This window comes from Pan troglodytes, chromosome 9 (assembly GCF_028858775.2).
Source record: "Pan troglodytes isolate AG18354 chromosome 9, NHGRI_mPanTro3-v2.0_pri, whole genome shotgun sequence".
NCBI classification, from domain to species: Eukaryota; Metazoa; Chordata; class Mammalia; order Primates; family Hominidae; genus Pan; species Pan troglodytes.
In genome coordinates this window covers 78,736,465-78,748,186 of record NC_072407.2, presented here as the reverse complement: position 1 = coordinate 78,748,186, position 11,722 = coordinate 78,736,465, and positions in this window count along the sequence as shown.

Genomic DNA, 11,722 nt, shown 5'->3' with positions numbered 1-11,722 from the left:
GCTTATCCACCTACCGATCCATCTCCCTTCCATCCACCCATCTAGTTTTCCATCTACTATGGTTCGAATGTGTCCCCCAAAGTCTGTATGTTGGAAATTTGATCCTCAATGTGGAGATATTGGGAGGTGAGGCCTTAACAAGATGAGGCCTTAGGTCATGGGGGCTCTGCCCTCATGAATGAATTAATGCCATTATCATGGGAATGGGTTGTTATTATGAGTTCCTTATAAAAGAATGAGTTTGGCCCCCTTTTGCCTCTCTCTCACCTGCATGCTCTTTCTTGCCATGAGATGCCTTCCACCATGTTGTGCTGCAGCAAGAAGTCCCTCACCAGATGCCGGCCCCTCAGTCTTGCACTTTTCAGCCTCCAGAACCATGAACCAAATAAATTTCTGTTCATTCTAAATTACCTAGTCTGTGATATTCTGCTATAGCAGCACAAAATGAACTAAGACACTATCTGTCCATCTACCCATCTATCTATCCATCCATCCATACACCCATCTGTCCTTTCATCTATCCACCCACCTGCCCATCCATCCATCTGCCATCCCTACATCCACTCATCCATCCATCTGTCCATCCATCCATCTCAATTTTACTCATGTCCTGTAGGCATCATCCTCTCTCTCACTGCAGCATCCCCAGCTCCTCCCCTGCACTAGGCCCTGCAGAGGCCTCAGTGAAAGAAACAAGAAAGACCTCCCCCAGCCCATGTGTCCCTTTCCTCTTTGCAGAGCACCTTCACTTCCATTATATCCTGTGTCATGACAGACACTCTAAGGAGCCTTGGGATTCCCATTTAACTGGTGAGGAACTGAAACCCAGAAAGGCCAAGCAGCATGATGCAGTAGAAATAGTCTTTGGGGACAGAGTGACCAGTTTCAGATCAGGGCTCTGTCATTTACTGATTCTGTCACCCTGAGCAAGAATCAGCTCTCTGAATCCCAGTTCCTCATCTGTAAAGTTAACTAATTCAGCATGTATTTATTGTGTATATACTATGCACCAGGCTTGGCTTTGGGGGTACAGCAATGAACAGGGCAGGAAAGGCCATTGTTCATCTGAGCCTTACGCTGTAGAGGTTCTAATGAGACTCCAGTGAGATGAGACTATATTCCAGGGCCATAGACAAGTGCTACTTATGTCATGTCATTGTTATTACCTATGTAAGAAAAAAGTTTGGAAATGCTTTCCAGTAAAAAGAAAAGTTGGGGAAATGGTTGACACTATTTTTATTTTTTATTTCTATTTTTTGATATGGAGTCTCGCTCTGTCACCCAGGCTGGAGTGCAATGGCATGATCTTGGCTCACTGCAACCTCCGCCTCCTGGGTTCAAGCAATTCTCCTGCCTCAGCCTCCTGAATAGTTGGGATTACATGTGCCCACCACCACACCTGGCTAATTTTTGTATTTTTAGTAGAGACGGGGTTTCACCACGTTGGCCAGGCTGGTCTCGAACTTATGAACTCAGGTGATTCGCCCGCCTCGGCCTCCCAAAGTGCTGGGATTACAGGCATGAGCCACCACGCCTGACTGACATTATGTTAATTAAAAATCAGAACATATTGGAGTTGAAAGCATGAATTTTGGAGCTAGAGTGCCTGGCTCTAAATCCCAGCTCTGCCACTTCAGAGCTGTGTGATCTTCGGCAAGCAATAACCCCTCTGTGCCTTGGTTCTCTCGTCCACCAAATGGGGTTAATAATTCAACATATACTTATTGTATATCTAATATATGCCAGGCAGGGTCTTGGGGACCCAGTGATGAGCAAGACAGGGAAGGCCTGTCCTGTTCATAGGAGTGTGGCAACTGAATAAGCGCAAAGCACCTGGGACAGTCCTAAATGAGACATGAACTGGGTGTTTGCAAAGGCTCTGTGGGTGTGATTTACTTGTGTTGTATGTTTGTTGCTGCTGCCTGACTACCTGGGGCTGACAACGGGAGCGGGGCAGGCTTTTCCTGTGGGCAAAGAGCTCAGAACAGCGACCAGAGTGTGGAGGTTGGAATGAGGCCGGTTTCCCAACTCCAAGGATAGAAGCCTGCAGGCTGAGCGCTCCACAGCAGGGAGCAGTGAATGGCTCAGCAGTGGACGTGTGCAAGCTTGAGTGGAGATACCACAGGGACCTGCTGTCCTGTCTCAGTGGTGGCATAGAGGCCACTTAAAACTCCTTCCTCGGTGAAGGACTTCCATTTTCCTGGGGAACAGACGGAGTGGCCTTTAACACCCTTGATGGGCCTTTAATACCCCACCAGCCAGGACAGTCCTGTCTCCTGGTAACACTCACCAGAGCAATGGCCCTCTGCCTGTGACTCAGTCTCTGCCAGGACCTAGGAGCTGGTGGCTGGCCTTCCCCCCAATTCCTGGGACTTGCCTCCTGGTCCTAGCCATGCCCTGCACTCTACAAGTTGCTTTGGAGAAGTGGCCCCAGCTGATGCTGTATGGCATAGAGACAAAGCTTCCTTGTCAATCCCTGCCCAAATTGTAGATTCATGAGCGAAATCAACAATAGTCAATGTGCTAAGCCTTTAAGTTTGAGGTAGTTTCCCATCATCAGATAACTAGAGCATAACACCATACTCTGCTGCTCTCCCCAGGAATTCAAAGAGATAAGATGCTTCTAGGATGTACGTCACATGACTTGCACAAGCTATGTCACCTTGTGTAAGTTATTCACCTACCCTGAGTCTCAGTTTCCTCATCTGTCAAATGGAGACAACAATAGTAACATCTCAAAAATGCAGACGAAGCCATGAACTCTCCAGAGCCCCCTGCTACCTGCTCTTTGTCTTTAGGGTAAAATCTAAACTCCCAAGGCTGGTATTTAAGGCCCTCTTTTATTTGGCCCCTGCCAACCCCTCCAGCCTCATCGCCTGCCATGTCCCAGCCTCAGGAAACCAAGCATTTGCTTTTCCTGGCATTCTCCATGCCCTTGTGCCTCCAGACACTTGCTGATGCTGGTCCTGTTGCCTGATATGCCTTCCTCTCCTATGTGCCTGACGAGTGGCTATGGACACTCGAGACACAGTCAGAGGACACCTCCTTCTTGACAGCTTCCTTGTCTTTACCCCACGTACTTAGTCTCCTCTTCTGGGCTCCATGCACACCTTGTATTTTCTTCTAGCTGAGCTGTTATTGCCACAGGATTTTATAGAGGCAGACACCAGACAGTGGCCCCTTCAGGCATGGAAACCATGTCTCACTTGCAGGGCTAGGCACTCAGGAAAAAATTGGTTAAAGGGTTAAGTTTGGGCAAATGAGCCCTGGTGAGATCAGAACCCTAAAGGCCTTGGGAACTGGGTGGACAGCAGGGTAGAATGTTGGTGTTGTGGCCCTAGCCAGTGGTATCAGCCGTGCGTGGGCCACTGTGTTGGGGGTCTCTCCTGAGTTCTCTGGGTTTCCAGTGGGGGAGGAGCCAAGCCAGGAAGATGAACAGACTCCAGAAATAAGGTCTCTTCCAGATTAACAAAGACCTGGGACCAGGCCTGCCTGTCACCTTTGTGTCTTGATATCCACGTTCCTTGCAGGAAAACAGCCCACACTTGCAGGTACCTTGCAGCTTCTAGCCTCTGCACACTTGCCTGTGTCACTCCTCTCTCCTCGGATGCGCTTGGAGGAACCTGCTCCTGGGAAAAACCTCCCCTTCCCGAGGCCCTGCCCCTTGACTCTCCCAGGGAAAGTGGTTGTGCTGAGGTCTTCCCTTTGCCCGTCCAGATCCACTTTCCACCCTCACCCGCCCTTTCTGGGCGCCAGGAGCTGACGTGTATGAACAACAGCAATGGGTCTCTTGTCCCTGGATTCAATTGAGTTTGGCCAATGAGAAGCCCTAACAGCACATCAGAGGGAGAGAGGACACAGGATCGGGCTTCTAGTTCCCTGAGTCCCTCCCTGTACGGACGCTGCAATCTAGTTGTGCCCTTTCACCAAAGTCATTGCTCCTGTCAAGGGAGCCAGCTTTCTTCGCATCTCCTGAAAACTCCCTCTCCTCAGACCTTTGGGCCTGGGGAGGCAACAGTTCTGCCAACATTAGCCTTGAGTCACTGCAACATTCTCTATGGTGCCACTACCCCCACCCTTATCATCGCCCTGTGTGAACAGTTTCTCTAGAATTGTCCTAATTTGAGTGTGCCCTCAGTTTCTGCTGGACCTGACTAATACCAGAAGCGGCCCTAGGAAACAGACCCTTCAAACAGGATTCTGGAGTTGGGCTGGTTCTGTATTTGTGCAACACAGGGAATATCTCCTTGCTGGGAGAAATAGGATGCAAGCAAGTTACCACTGGTGGGAGCAAAGGCTGAAGTGCAGGTCAGAAGCCAGACCTTGGGCTATGAGGCAGCTTTGGCACTTAGCCTGGTGGCAACGAGACTGCTTGTGAACATGGTGGAGGCTCCTGACTACTTCTTTTGTTTTTTTTTGTTTTGTCTCTTAGAATCAGATAAGATAAGCAACCTGGCTGTTTCTTACAGCCATGTATATATGAAATATGAAATTTAAAATTATGACCATACAACTGAGAACATGTGACCTTCAGAAGGCTTCCATGACAGCTTGAAGGAGTACCCCATGTCCTGTAGGTGCAGGGAAGGTATAACAGGGCACCAAATCCAGGATCCAGCTAAAGGCTGCAGAGTTGTAACACCTCCCTCCTCACAGCCTCTTACACTAAAGGAGGGGCACATATATGTGCTTGACACATATGGAAAGAAAACTTCAAACTGTGCTACATGGAAACTCATCCTGAGTCATTATAGGAGAAGGTATTGTCTTTTACTAGGTTCCCAGACTGAGCCGTCCACAGACTCAGAGTCCTTGACTGAGGGGACTCTGTGTCTCTTTGAGGAAATTATTGATCATGACTCTTCCTCCAAGGGGGACCTGTGGTATGAACCAAGGTGACTGTTCTCTGGGGAGGGACTCAGACCATCCAGAAGGTTACTAGAGACTAGGCCAAAGGATCCCTCTCTCCTAAAGAACAAAAATGCCCTGAGGGCCACTGGGAAAGAGTAGCAAGGTCAGGGAACACATGCGATCTTGGCCTGAGACCTTCTAATGGAGGGTCTGGTGGGATCATGCATGCATTCTGTGGTTGTCTCCCCAGTTTCAGAATGAATGATGGGAGTAGACATATATAACCACTAATAGAATCCCTATATTTGTTCCCTATATTTGTTTCCTGGCCTGTGGATTGGGGGTTCCATGGGGGAAAGTGTTCCATGGGGGAAAGCTCCCTACCCAGCTCCCCCCTGCCCAGTGAGTACAGCAAAAGCAATCCCCCTCAGGGAATTGCAGAAATTAGTGTCTGCATCAAAGACTTGAGAGAAGCAGGGGTGGTAATTCCTATCACAGCCCCATTTAAATTGCACTCTGACTGGTGCAAAGACCAGCTGGGTCCTAGAGAATAATAGTATATTATCACAAACTTATTAATAATTAGTAAAAGATGCCAGGCGAAGCTGCCATTCCAGCTATCTTTTGGATCAAGTCAGTACAGCCCCTGACACCTGGTTTGCAGCCATTAGACTGGCAAATACTTTCTTTTCCATTCCTATCAGTAAGGAAAAAGAGGTTTGCAGAACAACAGGATGCCTTTATTTATTGTTTTGTCCCCAGAGCTATGTTACCTCTCTAGTTTGCTAACGTAATAGAGCTCAAAGGGACCTTGGATCAGCTCAGTATTCCACAGAACATCATGCTGGTTCATTATATTGATGTCATTTTGCTAATTGGATCTGGTGTTTAGGAGGGAGCCGGTATTTTAAATATCCTAGTGATACACGCCAGAGAGAAGGAGGTACACCTTACAAAAATTCAGGGGGCTGTCATATTGGTGAAGTTCCTAGGGGCCCGTGGAATACATTTTCTAATGCGAGAAGAAAGTTGTGGCATGTTGTACCAAACATCACATAGAAGGGGACATAGTGCTTGGTGAGGCTGTTTGGATGCTAGATGCAATGTCTTAGGTTGGTGCAAAAGCAATTGCGGTTTTTGCCATAAAAGCATGGCATAAAAGTATGGAAAAAACCACAATTGCTTTTGCACCCACCTAATAATACCACATTTGGGAGTGTTGATCTATTTATCAGGTAGCCCAGAAATCTGCCAGTTTTCAGTAGATCCGAGGGCAATAAAGGGGCTGAACAGCAGATTTGTGCAAGTTGCCCTGCCACTGAAACTTATGACCCAACAGACCCCATGGTATCTGTGGCAGACAGAGATGCAGTATAGAGCCTCTTAAACTTCCAACAGGAGAATCACAGCACAGAGCGCTAGGCTTTGGGCATAAAACCATATATATTATTTTTTGTGGACAACTTTCATCCACTTGAAAAGCAGTTCTGACTTGCTCCTACTCCTGGTGGAGACCAAATGTGACTATGAATACTGAAAGACTGTTCTAGCAGAATTGACCACTGAACCAGGGGCTATCTGATTCACTGGATCAGAAGATTGGCCATGCATAGAAGCATTCTATGTGGCCAAGCAGATGGCCTAGACTGCCATGGTACCTTCTCTTATTTTTTGCCACTTCTCCTTCAACTGATACCTGATACCAAAACCATACATGGGGAGTTTCTCATTGGCAGTTGGTGGAGGAGGAAGAAGTGTAGGTCTGGTTCATGGGTGGATATCACGGTATGCTGGTACCAGCCAGAAAGGGATGGTAGCTGCATTACCTCTCCAATCAAGGCTGGTCCTGACATACAAGTGGTGAAAGGAAATTTTCCTCTTGGGCAGGGTTTCAGAGGGGCACAGCTAGTTGTCCATTTTGTGCTGAAAGAGAGAGGGCCTGTGGTACTTATTTACTTTGACTCATGGGCAGTTGACAATGGACTGTCTGGATGGCCAGAGTCTTGCTATAAACAAAATTGGAAATTGGTGTCAATGAGGTGTGTGGACAGGCCTCTCAGAGCAGTCACATGTGCTCCACATGAATGCCCCACTAGTGGGCATCTATGACAGAAATCCTCAAGGTTAGGTGGACAAGATGACTTGTGGCTATCAGTCAGCTTCTTTCCATAGCCCACCCCCCTCCCCGTGCTTACTCAATGGCCGTGTGGCCATGGCATTCAGAATGGAGACTTGCATTGGTTTGACAACATCGGCTTGCACTCATCAAGACCCATCTAGCTGCTTCCACAGCTGAGTGTCCAACCTGCAGATAGCAGAGGCCACTGCTAAGCTCAAAAACCGGCACCACTTCCCTGGGGGGTCAGCCAGTTACTTGGTGACAGTTTGATTATATGAGAGCTCTCCCTTCATAGAAGCAGCAATACCTTTCTTTCTGCTTGTAGAGATAGAAATATAACTGTGTGTAGAGTTGCTTTTCTTGCCTACAGTGCTTTTGCCAGTACCATCGTTCATAGTCTAAGAGTGCCCTATATGTTACTATGTTGTCCTACATGACATTGCCTCTAACCAGGGGAAGCATTTTACTGCAAAGGAACTGAAGCAGTGAGCTCATCTCCCATTGCCCAGAAGCACCTGGCTTGACAGAAATGTGGAATGGTCCATTGGAGAATAGCTCAGTTGCCAAATGAGCTAGGAGATGGCATCCTGTGCTTCCAGGATGCAGTATATGCCTTATACTAGGGGCCAAGTGGGCCATCTTCCTACAGCAGAAGGGATGGGCTGGGAACCAAGGAAGAAAGATAGGAGTGGCCTCTTTCACTATCACCCACAAACTCACTAGAAGAATATTTCCTGCCTGTGCCCGTGGTCTTGGATTCAGTGGTTTGGAGCACCTAGTTTCTCCCAGGGGAGAAACACTCCCTCCAGAGAATGCAGTAATTTTTCCAATGAATTGAAAACTGAAACTATTGCGTGGCCATTTTGGGCTCCTCAGGACTCTGAATCAACGGACAGAGAAGGGAATCACTGTGTAAGCCCAAGTAATCAATCCCAATTATCACAAGGAAATATGGTTGTTGCCTTACAATGGGGACAGGGAGGACCACGACCAGAGCCCCATATACTAACTGGGGAGCCCTTTAATACTCCCTTGCCCAGTCCTGGTCAATGGTAAAGGGGGTAACCCAATAAAGACCAGACACAGAGGCTTCAGATCTTTCCATCCATACTAACTAATGACACATCCATTCAGTGTGTTCTTTGACCACTGAAATTATGACAATTGTGTAGCAATACGAAAAACACTTCCACAGAGTTATAACATGGCATTATTACCCTTCTTTTTTTAATAGCACCTATCACTTTCAAACACTAAAAATATGTCTACTTACTTATTATGTTTATTTTTTGTTTACTAACACATCTTTCCCTGCCCTGCTAGAAAGTAATCTCTGTGAGGGGCAAAAATCTTTATGTTTTGCTCTTTTAAATTTGTTTGTTGGTTGATTTAGCTCAATTGTTTAGAACAGTGTCTGAAACATGGAAGGGAGCAAGAGGGAAAACAGGAATTAGGGGTGGGAGGTCGGGGTGGATGGAAGCCTGGCCCCTTGGCAGAACCATGATGAGGACACTCAGTAAACATTTGTTGAATGAATAAAGTGACATGAAGAAAGCAAAAGACAGTAATCCCTTCACTAGGTTGCTATAAAGGTTAAATGAGATGGGTATGCATAACCCTAGCATAGAGTGGATGCTGAGTGCACCTAGTAAAAGCTAACTTTACCTAGATAGGAGAAAGCAAGCGGAAGAGGGAGGCCTGGAGCCCATGGACTGAGGTCTCTATCTCCACTTGAGTGTTCACCCCAGAAAGGAGTGGCCTCTATTCTAGGTCTTATGTGAAGTGAAGTAAGTCCAGCACAGAAAGACAAATATTGGGTGTTCTCACTCATATGTGGGAGCTTAAAAAGTGGATCTCATGGAGGTAGAAGGTAGAATGATGGTTACCAGAGACTGGGAATGGAAGTGGGAAGAAGGGAAATGAAGAAAAATTGGTTAAAGGGTGCACAAATACAGCTAGGTAGAAGGAGTAAGTTCTAGTGTTCGATAGTGCAGCAGAGAAATTATAGTTCACAGTAATTTATTATATATTTCAAAATAGCTAGAGAGAAGAATTTTAATGTTCCCAACACAAAGAAAAGATAAATGTTTGAGGTGATGGATATTCCAGTTACCCTGACTTGATCATTACACATTGTATCCATGAGCAAAGCCCAGACCTACAGTCAGCCCTGCTGCTTACCAGCTCTGTGCCCTTGGTCAAATCACCTAACTTCTCTGGGCCATACTTTATAAGGTGAGGATAATAGTAATGCCTGTCTCCGTGGGTTGTGTGAATGGTGCCTAGCACAGGGACTGGCACACAGCAGAGGTTCAAATAAACTAAGGGTTTCTTTAGTGCTTGCCCATCCTTCCTCCTGGGAGCCGCCCCCAACCAGGTCTGGAGCTGTCCGGAGTGCTGAAGACCTCTCCTCTCTTTCTCCATCCCCCTCTACGTGTCTCTCTTTACTTTATTCCCTTCTTCCTTTCTGCTTGTGGCTCCCCAGAGCACTGGGGTCTGAACAGATCTAATTTTCCAAGTGGCTTATTCAGGCTCCTGAGAGGGACAGATAGGGAATGAGCCATGTAGGAGGCTCTTCCCAGGGAGCAGGGTCTGAAAGTCACAGGCAGAGGAGTGGTGAGCGTACAGGCTGTTGGGGGAAAGGACCCCCTCAGGCCAGAGTCTACTCTAAGAGCTTGACATCTAAGGACCCTGTTGCAGGAACCTTAGGGCCTACCAACAGGCAACAAGTCGGCTCCAACAATGCAGAGTGGCAGGTCCGTCTGTGGGGAGCTTGCTCGGGAAGAAGGCAAGAGGCACCAGGTTGAGGGACAGAAGGATGACCCTTGGCTGCAGGGGCTGCAGGGCCCCTGACTATGACAGGAATCCCCCATCCCCCTTCCCCAGGTTCCTGTCACCTTCCCTATTTTGGTCATTCATGTGTTAGTGCAGCTAAAGGCATCTTCAACTTTTGGAGATTATGGGGCTGTGGAGTTGACTAACTCGAGGAGCTTGGCTCTATGAGTCAAGCAGTCTGTGGCTAATCCTTGGGGCCCATCTCCCTGAGTCTAAAAATACAAATGGTCTCTCCCCAGAAGGGTGGCACATTAGTCTATTGTGCCCAGAGGTGGAGGCACTAGAGGCTCATACACTCTTGGGAGAAGGGTTGGGAGAGGAGATGTGGCCAGCCTAAGGGACAAAAACCACCTGTCTCTGGATTTTTGTAAACATGTAGAACATCAGAGCTGAATGATCTTTGGAAACCTAAATGTCTAAGCCAAGCTCTCCCTGTACAGCTGGGAAAACTGAGGCACAGAACGGGTTGTAGACTCTGTCCCATAAATCAGTGGCAGAACTGGGATTAAAAGCAGCTCCTGCCTTGGCCCAGTGCTGGCCTGCTAAGATCTTCAGCCCTCTGTGAGCCCCTGCTGGCCATCCACTGCAGAGTTCTCGGGATACTGAGCATGGCCAGCAAGACCTCAGGCCAGGGGAGCCTGCTGCAGCTTTGTGGGACTGAGGGCTACCCATGCTCCTTTCTGTGCCTGTCTCCTTATCTGTACACAGAGGAATTGATTTAGATGTTCATATCTCCAAGGATCCTTCAGCTCTGATGTTCCAGGTGTCAGTAAAAAGAGGTGATTTTTGTCTTTGGCTAGGAGGCAGGAAGCCAAGCTCTGGTCCAAGTTCAGTCCTAACATTTGGTGAGACCTTGGACAAGTCACTGTCCCACCCAGAGCCACAGTTTCCTCCTCTGTAAAAGGGGGTAAAAAGTCCTTGTCAGGGCCTCTGGGCGTGGCTGTGTGTGCCTCTAGTCCCAGCTACTCAGGAGGCTGAGGCAAGAGAATTGCTTACCCGGGAGGTGGAGATTGTGGTAAGCTGAGATCGCGCCATTGCACTCCAGCCTGGGCAACAAGAGCGAAACTCCGTCTCAAGGAAAAAAAGAAAAAAAGAGAGTGGAATAGAAAAAGAGAAGAACAGAATTGAGCAGAATAAACTAAAATAGATAGGAATGACAGTAGTAACTATGAGAACGCATTGCAGGTAGCAAGGGTAAGTGGTTCTGAGAGATGTCCTTTCAGGGCACTCAAGTTCTATACAGTCAGTCTCGTGAGTCTACCAAGGTAAAATGTATTTCTTACTGCAGGGCACAGTCTGCCTGACCTTGGCTGTACTCTGGGGACACAGGCAGGATCTGGCTGGGCCCCAGCCGTGAGCAGCCTGAGTCTGGTGGGAGACAGGTGTGTATGCAGGGCACAGGGGAGCCCAGAGGCTGGAGCTGCTGATCTGCTTGGAGATGTGGAGGGCTTCACAGAAGAGGTGACATTGGACAGGGCCTGATGATGAGAAATTGATTTTGGAGTGGAGCTGACGGGGAAAGGCATTCCAGGCAGAGGGCACTCCAGCTTGTGCAAAGGCGTGGAGGTAGCATGCCAGCAGGACCGGGAGAACGTCAACAGTTTGGCTCTGCATGGCCAGAGCCTGGCAGCAGTGGGTGGGGAGACCCTCAGACTCCTTCTCCACCCGTGCTGCGGGGGACTGAGCTCCAGCCACAGTGCTGGCTCTCAGGAGCCAGGAGGCAGAGGGGTGAGGGGCACACTCTCTGGAGTCAGACTGCAGGGAGTCCCACTGCCGCCCCTTCCACCCCATCCCGCACCCATGTGACCTCAGGCAAGTCACTAATCCTCTCTGTGCTACGGTTTCTTCACTAATGCCATGAAGCTGATCCACTGCAGATAGCAGGCTCAGGACCGTGCCTTCACACAGCGGCACAGC